Here is a 13,277-nt window from a genome sequence, read left to right as displayed (position 1 = left end):
CAGTTATGGAATGGATGTCATGGGGATGAAAGGTATAGCATAGGGAAGAGAGTCAATGGTATTGTAATAGTGTTATGTAATGACAGATGGTTGCTACACTTGTGGGGAGTATAGCATAACTGTGGAATTGTAGAATCACTGTTGTACACCTGAAACTAATGTGGCATTGTATGTCAGCTATACTTCAATAAAAAGTAGTTTCATCAAGTAATATTAAAAACATAAAAACAGTTACATGCAAAAAAAATCAGATTATGTTACTCCCCTACTTAAATACTTTCCAGTGTCTTTCCATTATACTTACAATACAATCCATATCCTTGTCTGCAGCCTAGGAGGACCTATAGGATCTGGCTACTGCCCACTTTGATCTCAGCTCTTGTCCCTTCCCTAAAAAGTCACTATAGTTTTTACTTGATGGCGTCCTTCTTATCCATCAAATATCATCTCTCCATAGATGCTGGCTCTGAGTACCCTATTTACATGTCTCCCTTCCTTTATATTCTGATAAGGAAGCCCATCTTTTTCCTTCTTATCGCAAACTTATCAAAGTCTATAATTCTCTTTTTTTAATTTTTCATTTTATATTTGATTGTTTTTGTCTCTCCTACTAGAATGTAGTTTCATTAAACTTAAGGTGGTTTGTCTAATAGAAGACTCTCCTCCATAAAAACATGCTATGACCCCAAATGGCTACATCCTCATTGGGAGGGTATACAAGATTTAAACCGACCCTATATCCATGCTCAGGGGAAGTTATCTAGATGCTGAGTAAACCTGGGCAAAAGACAACAAGAAAAAATATATCCCTCACATGAATGTGCAATCCAAATCACCTGGGTAATCTAAAGTAACTTCAAGTATGAATTTGGCTTAAAGTGGCCCCAGAGTGGTATGCTTTGGGTCCTTGGCAAGAGCAAATGCAAATATTTTTTGAGGAATGTATTAGGTCTTAAAGAATCACAAATGATTTTTCTAGAAAAGATTACTTACATACATACTAGAAAACAAGTTACCATGAGTGAAAATCATGGAAACAACAAATAGCAAAGATAAGCACAGAGTCTTCAGAAATTGGTATTAACATACACAACTTGTGAAATAACTATGTTCACTGTGTTAAGAGAAATAAAAGAAAGAAAAAGAAAATAAAAGAAATAAAAGAAACAAGTGAGGAGAAGTATAAGAACAACATAATTTATGTAATCCCAAAGTATTTCCCCACACATTACTTCTACATTACAAAGGATGAAAAATCTGCCTTTACAGTGGCAAAATGTATCAATAATCTTAACTAAATCATCAAAATTAACATCACCAACAATGAGACAAATTGACATCATTTGCCTCCTAATTTGATGGAATGAAAAGGAAAGAACATCATCTCTGTAGTATTCATGCCAAAAATGTAGGAATTCTCACACATGTTAAGATGGCTACCACAAAACAAACAAACAAACAAAAGCAAAACAAAACAAAACGTGTTGGTGAGGATGTGAAGAAATTGGAACGCCTGTGTACTGTTGGTTGGGATATAAGATGGTATATGGTGGTCCTCAAAAATTTAAATATAGAATTAACATTATGATCCAGCAATTCCATTCTGGATACGTACCAAAAAGCAGGGGCCTGAAGGACTATTTCTACACTCATGTTCATAGCAGCATTATACACAATAACTAAAATGTGCTAGCAACCTATGTCCAACAACTGATGAATATATAAGCAAAATGTGGTCTATACAATGGAATGTTATTTGCCTTAAAAGGAAGGAAATTCTGACACATGATACAATGTAGATGAACCTTGAAGACATAATGCTAAGTGAAATAAGCCAGTCACAAAAAGACGAATACTATATGATTCTATTTATACAAAGTACTTAGAATAGTCAAAATCATAGACAGAAAATAAAATGATAGTGCCAAGGGCCGAGCAGAAGTGGAAAATAAAGAGTTCTTGTTTAAAGGATATAGAATTTTGGTTTTACAAGATGAAAGAGTTCTGGATATGGATGGTGGTGATGGTTGCCCAACATTATGAATGTGTTCAATGCCACTGAACTGCACACTCAAAAATGGTTAAGATACTAAATATGTGTTATGTATATTTTACCACAATAAAAAATTGGGGGTGGGGGAATGCAGGAATTGATTCATGAAGGATATTCTACAAAACAATAGGCCTATACTATTCAAAATTGTCAATATTATATAAACAACAAAAGGCCACAGAACAGCTTAATCAGTTAGCCATCCAACTCTTGATTTTGGCTCAGGAGCCTCACATTGGGCTCTGCACTGACAGCTCAGAGTCTGCTTGGGATTCTCTCTCCTCTCTCTCACTGCCTCTCCCCCCTCAAAATAAATTTTAAAAAAGCTTAAAAAAATAAGTGACAAAAGAAGTAAAAACAAAGGTACTATAAAAGATAGTATTGGAATAATTGTCAAAATTGAATATGAACTATATATTAGATAATAGTATCATATCAATTTTAAATTTTCTTAATTTGACAATTTCACTATAGTTATAGAGGAGAATGTCCTTGATTCTAGCAGATACACACTGGAATATTTAGGGTAGGGTTGTTATCTCTGCAACTGACTCTCAAATTGTTCAATAACAATAATAATGATATGAGGAATAAAAATGACAAGGTATATTTGAAAAACAACCAAAACAACTTCTAAAAATAATACATTGAAAACTGAAATTTAAAAAATGAATGAGGGTGCCTGGGTGGCTCAGTTGATGGAGTGTCCAACTCTTGATTTCTCCTCAGGTCATGATCCCATGATCTACAAAAATGTAGTTTGTCTCTAGCAGATTCTCAACAGAGAAAATTCTGAATCATATACAATAGTCAGAAGGGAATTTTTCCCAGATAATAGGTATGGCAAACAAGGAATAAAGTGTATAGAAAGTAGTAAATATGTGAATGAATCTAAGAAAATATTGATTAAGGTCATGATCAGGTCATGGAAATGAGCCCTGCATGGGGCTCCATGCTGATTATGAAGACTGTTTGTGATTCTCTCTCTCTCCCTCTGCCCTTCTCCCCTGCTCACATGTGCTCTCTCTCTAAAAAATAATTTAAAAAAATGGATGAGTTTAACAGAAAATTAGGTAGCTAAAGAGAGAATTAGTAAACTAGAAGTAGCACAAAGAGAAAAAAAGATGGACAATATGAAAAAGCAATGAAAAGACATGCAAACTGGAATAAGAAGGTCTAACATGAGTAGAGCACCTGAAGTAGAGGAAAGGGAGACATGGAGCAGATGCCACATTAAAAGAGCTAATCTTGAGTATTTTCTAGAACTGATGAAATGACCAATTCAAAGTTTCAGATAGCCCAGTAAATCCCATATAGGATAAATAAAAAGAAACTTATGCTAAGATACATCATAGTGAAATTTCAGAACACCATAGAAAAAGAGAACATCTGGGGTGCCTGGGTGGCTCAGCCGGTTAAGCGTCCGACTTCAGATCAGGTCATGATCTCTCGGCCCGTGAGTTCAAGCCTGGCGTCGGGCTCTGTGCTGACAGCTCAGAGCCTGGAGCCTGTTTCAGATTCTGTGTCTCCCTCTCTCTCTGACCCTCCCCTGTTCATGCTCTGTCTCTCTCTGTCTCAAAAATAAATAAACGTTAAAAGAAAAAGAGAACAGCATTCATAAGCCAGAGAAAAAACAAGGCTTACATTCAAAGAAGCGCCATTTAAATGGAATCTGGTCTCTCAACAGCAGTAATGGAAGGCAAAAGACAGTGGGATGATGTTCAATGTGCTGGAAGAAAATGACAGCCAAAGTAGAATCTTATAGCCACTGAAAATATCTTTTAGGAATGATGGTGAAATAAAGATATTTTCAGACAAACAAAAATAGAGAGTTTGTCCCTAACACATTCTTAACAGAGAAAATTCTGAATCATATATGACAGTCAGAAGGGAATTTTTCCCAGATAATAGGTATGAGAAACAAGGAATAAAGAGTATAGAAAGTAGTAAATACGTGAATGAATCTAAGAAAATACTTATTAAAAAAGAAGAAATACTGATTAATAAAACAATAATAATAGTATCTTAAAGGGTTAAAAATAGTTGAAATATAATGAAAAATAATTTGTAAGTTTCAAAGTAGGTAAAAAGAATTAAAGTGCACTAAGTTTCTTTTATTATGAAGAAGGAAGTTAAGTGACTTATTGAGTCTAGTCTTTATTATGTTAAGTTAAACATATTACAATTTCTAAGGCAACTACTAAAATAAATGAATGGAATGCATAACTGTTTTTTTTTTTTTGCATAACTCTTAAACTACTTAAAGGGGACAACCTTGGTGTGACTAAAACATTTAGTAAATCCAAAATAAGAAAGGAGGAAAAAATGAAACCAATATGACAAATGGAAAGTACAAAATAAGTTTGCAAGATATGTTTACAAAATAAGTACAAATGGAAAGTACAAAATAAACCCAAATATGTATACAATGCCAGTTATGGCTTTAGGAATGGTGCAACGTCTGTGGCTTAATTACGTTTCATGTAAATGAACTAAATGCTCCAGTTAAAAGATAAAGTCTTTCAAACTTGATAAAAACAAATTCTGTCTTATGCTGTTTATAAAAAACATATCTTGGAAATATAAGGATTAAGGATACAGAAAAGTTGAAAGTTAAATGATTAAATAAGACATGCGAACACATTCTCAACCAAAGAAAACTATAGCTATATTAAAAGTATATATTTTTATGCCTGAGTGGTTCAGCCAGTTAAGCATCCAACTCTTGATTTTGACTCAGGTCAGGATCTCACAGTTTGTGAAATCAAGCCTCATGTTGGGCCCTGTGGTGACAGCATGGAGCCTGCTTGGGATTCAATCTTTCCCTCTCTCTCTACCCCTCCCCCCTCTCTCTATAAATAAATAAGTAAATAAATGTATGTATTTATTTAAAGAAAATAAGATTACAGCAGTAAAGAAGGTCACTTTGTGTTGAAAAAAGGAACTACAATTTTAAATTTGTGTATTTCCAATATATACCCTCAAGATATATAAAGCAAACAATGATAAAATTTCAAGGAGAAATATACAAATATTCATGCAATAGATGCAGTGTTTTTTCATACTACATCTCTTAGTTACTAGTAGAAAAAGCAAACAAAATATCAATAAATTCATAAAAGATTTTGATAAGATAATAAACCTGACATAGTGAGATCTCCACATAATGATTGCAAAGTACATATTTTTAAGCATACAGAACATTTACTAAATATAAACAAACCATAAAGCAAGTCTCAATTCAGTTTAGGGTTTAAATTTATACACTGCATGTTCTTAGATTGTAAGACCAACTAAAAATCCACAAAAATAGGAATAAGGTAAAAAAATAAACCCATATATTAGAGACTTAAAAAATATCATGCATCAAAATAAAATCATGAAAATATTAGAAAATATTTTAAACAAAAGAGTAACAAAATGATCACATATCAAAATTTAGGATTATGAGCACAGACAGGGAAATTTATAACCTCAAAATATGTATGTTTAGAAAGTCTGGAACTTAACTTACATTCATCTGAAAAAAATTAGAGGTATATCAGAAAGAAGAAAATGAAGATTAAAGGAGACATTTTGAAATAGAAAACAATTATATAATAGAGATGCTCAACAAGGTCAAAAGTTGCTTGTTTATTTTAACAAAATTAAAATATCTCTTTCAAGAATGAGGAAGATGGGGCACCTGGGTGGCTCAGTTGGTTAAGCATCCAACCCTAGATTTGGGTTCAGGTCATGATCTCACAGTTTTTGAGTTCAAATCTTGCGTTGGGTTCTATGCTGATAATGCAGAGCCTTCTTAGGATTTTCTCTTTCTCTCTCTCTCTCTCTGCCCCTCCCCCCTCAATAAATCAGTTTTTAAAGTTATATATAAAAAATCGATGAAGAAACTGAGAAGGCACAAATAACCAACATCTAGAAACAAAAAGGAGACACACAGGTATTGTAGATATTAAAGAGAGAGTATAAAATTAACATAATCCTCAACAAAGTTGGAAAAAGAGCACATTGAAAAGAAAAAAATATTAACATGAAATCTTTATATCAAAAAAATTAAAAATTTAGGCGAAATGCACAAATTCCCCCTCAAAACATAACTTAATAAAATTTACTCAGGAAGAAGTAGGAAATTTATGGTCAGAAATAGGAAGTCTTACCATTATGATGACCATAAATCCCCTTTTGCCCAGGACAATCCAAGTTTACACCTATTATAGATAAGTATCCCTTTACTTATCAAATTTTTCCAGTTTGGAAGAGAAGCCATATGTCCATCTTTTGTACCTGTAATAATTAGAGAAACTAAACCCATAATCCAAATGTTTCTCCTAAAAGAATCCCATACCCAGATTCACCAGCAAATTCTACCACCGGAAGAAATAATTTTAATCTTAGATAAACTTTTTCAGAAAATAGAAAAAGGGGAAACACTTCCCAACTCTTGAGACTAGCATAAAATTGATACTAAAATATGGCAAAGACAATGCATGAAAAGAAAGTTACAGGTGATCTCACTCAGGAACACAGACGCAAAAATCTAAACCCAAATGTCCGCAAACTCCATCTAGTAGCATATAAAGGGACAACACGTTGGGGCGCCTGGGTAGCTTAGTCAGTTAAGGTCTTACTTCAGCTCAGGTCATAATCTCACAGCTCCAGGGTTCAAGTCCCACGTCAGGCTCTGTGCTGACAGCTCGGAGCCTGGAGCCTACTTCCGATTCTGTGTCTCCCTCTCTCTCTCTGCCCTTCCCCTGCTTGCTCTCTCTTTCTCTTTCTCTCAAAAATAAATAAACAATTTAAAAGGACAAAACGTTATTACTAAGTTGGTTATATCCTAGGAATTCAAGGTTGGTTTTACATTAGAAAATCAATAAATATAGTCCACTGTGTTACCATATTAGAAAAGAAAATCATAATATCTTCTCAGTAGATAAAGAAAAAGCATTTAATAAAATTTAACTACATTAATGATTTAACATACATTCATGATTTTTAAAAAAAGCGAAAATGAAGGGAACTTCTATGATGAAGGTTATCTTCAAAAATCATGCAGAAGAGTGATGTCAACATGATGGCACTGTGAGTTGCTTTTTTTCCTCTCCCTTTTTATTTATAACCAATTGGACATCCACAACTGAAGAAAAGTGCCTCTGCACAGCACACCAGGACATCTGAGAGATCCAACCATCTGTGCACGGCAAGGTGGGTGGATTGGATTGGTGAAGAGGCTGGGAATCAAAGGGAGTGGTGACAGAGCCAGTGGTGGCAGAGGCTGCAGCAGAGAAGGTGGTGGCAGGTCTGACAGCTGACTGCCATGACGTTTTTGGCAGAGGAGGTGGAGGGTGAGTGGGGTTCCAGCCTGGCTATGTGCACTGTAGCTGGAGGAACCCATTGCTCTAAGGAGAGATCACACTGACTAGAGGTGAAAAGGGGGAGAAAGGAGGCAGACAAAGAGAACTAAAAGTAAATGTCTCCTGCTGTCTGGCAAGAGGACCATCCATGGAACTCTGGGACATGGGCTCCCAACTTGAGGATCCATTTACCTGGCTGTGGGTATACCCAAAGTCCCATGTGCTAAGTATATACCTTCCCCGAGTCTACTGCCACCCTTTTTCTTTTTTGCCACCAGCTTTTATTTCTTTTTATGTGCAGGCTCCTAACTTTAGGGGCTGACGGTTTTCTAGCATCCAAACCCAAAGACATGGCATATTGTTATCTAACTGATAAAGAATTCAAAATGACTATTATGAAGAAATTCAGTAAGATACAGGAAAACTCAGAAATTAATACAATAATATCAGAAATAAAATTAACAAACAGAAGGAGTATTTTACCAAAGAGATTATAAAAGTTTGGGAAAAAATACAAATTCTGGAGCTGAAGAACTCAGTAAATGGGATAAAGAATATATCAGAATGCATTGGAAATAGAGCAGATTAGATGGAAGAGAGAATTAGCAATCTGAAAGATAGAAATCTAGATATGATTCAGGTGGAAGATGAGAGAGACCTAAGATTTTTAAAAAGTTAAAAAATCCTATGAAAGCTATCAGATTGCATCAGAAAAGTCAACATAAGAGTAATAGGTATTCCAGAAGGAGAAGAGATAGAAAAGGGGGCAGAGAGTTTATTTAAAGAAATAAGAGCTGAGAACTTCTTAAACCTGGGGGAGAAACTGGATACACACATCCAAGAAGCTAATAGAACATTCGACATAAAAAGTCCTTTTTCCAAGACACAGTATGTTAAAACTGTCTAAAATCAATGATAAAGAAAGAAATTTAAAGGCAGCCGAGGAAAAAAAGGACAGCAAACTTCATAGAATGCCCCCCCCCCCCCCCCCCCCCGCCCATTAAGCTATCAGCAGATTTCTCAGCAGAAACTGTACAGGCTGGGAGAGGGTGGAATGACATATTCAAAATATTGAAAGATAAAAGCTGCCAGCTAAGAATACTCTATCTGGCAAAATTATCCTTCAGATATGAAGGAGAAATAAAGTCTTTCCCAAACAAACAACAGCTGACAGAGTTCACCACCACTAGTTAAAAGGATCTCTTCAAGTTCAAATGAAAAGACAAAAGTACATAAAACTCTAATTAAGGTGATAAATAGTCAGAATTAGAAAACTGTAACTCTTTTAGAATAGTATATTAAACTCTTAAGTATACCATAAAGTTTAAAGGAAAAGATCATTAAAAATATCTACAACAGCTAGAATTTGGTAATGAAATCACAGCATAAAAAGAGATAATTTTCAACATCAAAAACATAACAGAGGAAAAGTAAAACAATGGAAGCTTACAGGCTAATAAAGGTAAATTGCTTTGTGGTAACCACAAAGCAAAAATCTGGAGCAGAGGCACAAAATATAAAAAAGGGGGAGACTGAAAAAATCACCATGGAATACCACCAACTTTCAAAGGTAGACAGAAACAGAAGATTAAAAAAAAACAAAAACAAAACCAAGAGACATGATAACCAGAAGGTGAAAGATAAAATGGCAGTAGTAAGTCTGTACATACAAAAAGTCACTGTATAAATATAAAGTGACTGAATTCACCAATCAAAAGGCACATAGTGGCTAGATGGATTAAAAAACTAGATCCAACTACATGCTGGTTATAGGAAACTCATTTCAGCTCTAAAGATACACACAGTTTCAAAGTGAAAGATCTTCCAATCTTATACTTCTAATCTTATACTTCCAATTCATTTTAGTATATGTGCTGCCGAAGCGAGCACTACTTCCAATTCATTATACTGTGCATTAGATCTCTATGGCTTATAAGTTTGTAACTTTAAATACCATCCCTCAAATCTCTCCCCTTCCCCCCAACCAATTCCCTGGTAACCTCCATTTTATTCTGTTTTTTATAGGTTTAACTTTTTTAGATTTTACATATAGGTGATATAATACAGTATTTGTTTTTCTCTGTCTGACTTAACTTGCTTAGCATAATGTGATTGAGGTCCATTCATAGCCTCCTCTCTTATAGCTGAATAATAAATGTTCCATTGTGTATATGTACCACACCTTTTTTATCCATTCATCTGTTGATGGGCATTTGGATTGTTTTCATCTCTTGGCTATTGTAAATAATGCTGCAATAAACATATAAATTACCTATCTCTCTTCAAAATCCTGTTTTCATTTACTTTTAGTATATACTCAGAAGTAGAATTGTTGGATGATATGGCAGATCTATTCTTAATTTTTTGAGGAAACTTCATGTTGTTTTCCATAGTGGTTAGACCAATTTACATTCCCAACAATAATGTGTAAGGGTTTCCTTTCACCATATCCTCACCAGCATTGTGGTTTATTGTCTTCTCAATGATAGCCATTCTAACAAGTGTGAGGTGATATCTTATTGTGGTTTTGATTTGCATTTTCCTGATAATTAGTGATATTAAAAAACGTTTCATGTATGTTGATCATTTTATATCCTCTTTGGAAATTCTACTCCTGAAACCATTACTATACTGTATGTTAACTAACATGGATTTAAATTTAAAAAACAACAACAAGAAATTAACACCTTATCCAATATATGTTTTGCAAATTTTTCTCCCATTCTGTACTTTGTCTTTTCATTTTGTTAATTGTTTCTTTTCCGTGCAGAAACTTTTGGGTTTGGTGTAGTAACAAATTTTGATTTTTGCTTTTGTTTGTGCTTTTGGCATCATGTTAAAAATCATCACCATGACCAATATAAATGAGCCTCTTCCCTCTGTTCTCTTGTAGGAGTTTTAGGACATCAGGCCTTATGTTTAAGTCTTTGATTCATTTCAAGTTAATTTTTGTGGGTGGTGTGAGATAGAGCTCTAATTCCATTGTTCTGCATGTGTTTCTCCAGTTTTTCCAGCACCATTTGTCGAACAGACTATCCTTTCCCCATTGGGTATTCTTGGCTTCTCTGTTGAATATTAGTTGACCACATACACTGAGATTTAATTCTGGTCTATTTTGTTCCATTGGTTAATGTGTCTATTTTTGTGCCAGTACCACACTGTTTTTATTACTATGACTTTATAGCAGAATTTGAAATCTGGAAGCATCATACTGCTGGCTTTGTTCTTTTTTCTTAAGATTGTTTTGGCTATTCAAGGTCTCTTTGGTTCCACACAAATTTTAGGATTGTTCTTCTATTTCTGTGAAAAATGCCTTTTGCATTTTGATGGGGATTGCATTGAATCTTTAGATAGCTTGGGTATTATAGCCATTTTAACAAAATTAATTATTCCAATCCTTCTTTGTCTCATTACCCTTTTTGGCTTGAAGTCTATCTCATCTGCCATAAGTAAAACTATATCCTCTTTCTTTCAGTTTCCATATGCTTAGAATATGTAATGTGACAAATACTGCTATATGGGCAATCATATTGCAACATATAAATGTACTAAGGTAACATGCTGTACACCTTAAATTTATACATGTAAAATTTATTCAATAAAAATAAAAACAAAATTATACAGCAAATATCATGCTTAATGATGATATTTTGAGATCACCAAAAGACAAAAGTTCCTTATATCATCACTTCTACTTTATATTGTAGTGTGTTCTAAGCCAATAAAGTAAGAAAGTAAGAAGAAATAAGATGTGAAAAAATTGGAAAATAACATGCTTATATAATAGAAAATTCTAATTAATTTTTTAAATATTTATTTATTTTTGAAAGAGAGAGAGAGAGCATGAGCAGGGGAGAAGCAGAGAGACAGGGAGACACAGAATCCAAAGCAGGCTCCAGGCTGCTTCAGCACAAAGCCCAACGTGGGGCTCAAACTCACAGACCAAGAGATCATGAGCTGAGCCAAAGTTGGACGCTCAACAGACTGAGACACCCAGATGCCTCCCCCTAGAAAATTCAAATTAAAACTAAAGATACATTATTATTAGTCTTAATAAGACAGATGAGCAAGTTTGATATATATAAAAAGATCATTTTTTTATCATGATCATTGCATTTCTATACACCAGCAACAAACAATTGGGAAATGAAAACAATGACATATATAATAGCAACAAGATGTATGATATATCTAGCAAGAAAATTGAATAAAAAATGTTATGTACAAAATTAGGAAATTTTATTGAGAGATATCAAAGAAGATATAAACCGAGAAATATAATAATTTTATGTATTGGAAGATTGAATATTGTAAATATATAAGTTTTCCTAAATTAATAAAATCTAATCCCTAAGTGAATTACATTAATTATAGTTATTAATTATATTAAACTATAGATTCAATGTATTTATAGTACATTATTCATAATAAAAATAATAGTTTAAGTTGTTGCTGAACTTGGTAAACATCCTAAAGTTTATATGGAACTGGAAAGGGCTTAGAAAGCTGAAACAAACAAGGTGGGAACATTTGTCCTATAAGATGTCAAGACTTACTACAACACTGTAATCATTATGAAGGTGTGGTATTGGCTCAGGGATAGACAATAGATCAGTGGATCACAGAGAGTGCAGAGAAATAAACCTATACACATATGGACACTTGATATATGATACAATTGGCATTACAAAGAAGTGAAGAAAAGATGGATTTTTCATTAACTGTTGCTGAAACAATTGGGATTCATATGGAAAAAAATGAAAATGGTCCTATATCTTACATGACACACAAAAATCATTAATAGGCAATTTATATGTAAAAGGCAAAACTATGATGCTTTTAGAAGATAATAGAGGAGATCTTCAAGACCTGGCAGTAAGAATTTCTTAAATATTACATAAAAACCATTTAGCCATAAAGGAAAAGATTAATAAGTAGGACAAGATTAAAATTAAGAACTTCTCATCATCAAAAGACACCATCCACATCATCAAAAGACCAGAGACTAGGAGACATTTACAATGAATATAACTGACAAAGGGCATATGTCAAAAATACATATATTTTCAAATGCTTACCAATCAATAAGAAAAAGACAGATAACTCAGAAAAATGCACACAGTATTTGAAGAGGCAGTTATTCAAAGAGAGGAATTCCAAATGTCTAATACACATGTCAAAGGTGTTTAGTATCATTTTTATTCATAGAAATGCACCTTAAAACCACAATGAGACCCCCTTCCAATCCTATCAGACTGACCAAAATTATGAAATCTAAAATAAGTTTGGGAGGGGCTTTGGAGACTATTTTCATGCACAATACCAGAAAAGTGGTTTGGTATAAAAACAGGAATTTACTGTAATGGAAGAATCTAGGGATTCTGGGAAGTGCTGGTTGGTACACTTGCTCACGTCCCACATTGGTGATCTGATGAGGGGCAGCACAATTAATTCTGGCTCTTGCCAGTCTCAGTGCTAAATTGTTCAGCCACCATTTAGTGGAGGTAACAGCCGTCATATTGCTTTAATAGTTTCCTTCTTCTGACGTGAAATGAGGAATTTCTTCTATGGGAATGCTTAAGAGTTGGCAAAACTCCTAATGGCATCCTTCAGTTTTAGCCTTCAGTGGCTCTTACATTGGGATGAATTATGTAGAAAGCAGTTAAAAAGAAGGAATTATCAATCATATGAGCCTCTCTCTCTCAAGGAAAGATACCATTTTCTTTTCTTCTAACGATTGTGATGGCAGTCTTTTTTTTTAGAGTCTGCTCAGTTTAAAAACTGCACACTTCACCTTTTTCAGGAACCTCTCCCAAGCTGATGTCTTACTGCCAGCTGGTCTCTGATTCTTTCCACTTTCTATCTTGTTTTAC

This window comes from Panthera onca, chromosome B3 (assembly GCF_046562875.1).
Source record: "Panthera onca isolate mPanOnc1 chromosome B3, mPanOnc1 haplotype 2, whole genome shotgun sequence".
NCBI lineage: Eukaryota > Metazoa > Chordata > Mammalia > Carnivora > Felidae > Panthera > Panthera onca.
The sequence above is the reverse complement of the archived record's forward strand: the minus strand, read 5'-3'. Positions refer to the sequence as shown.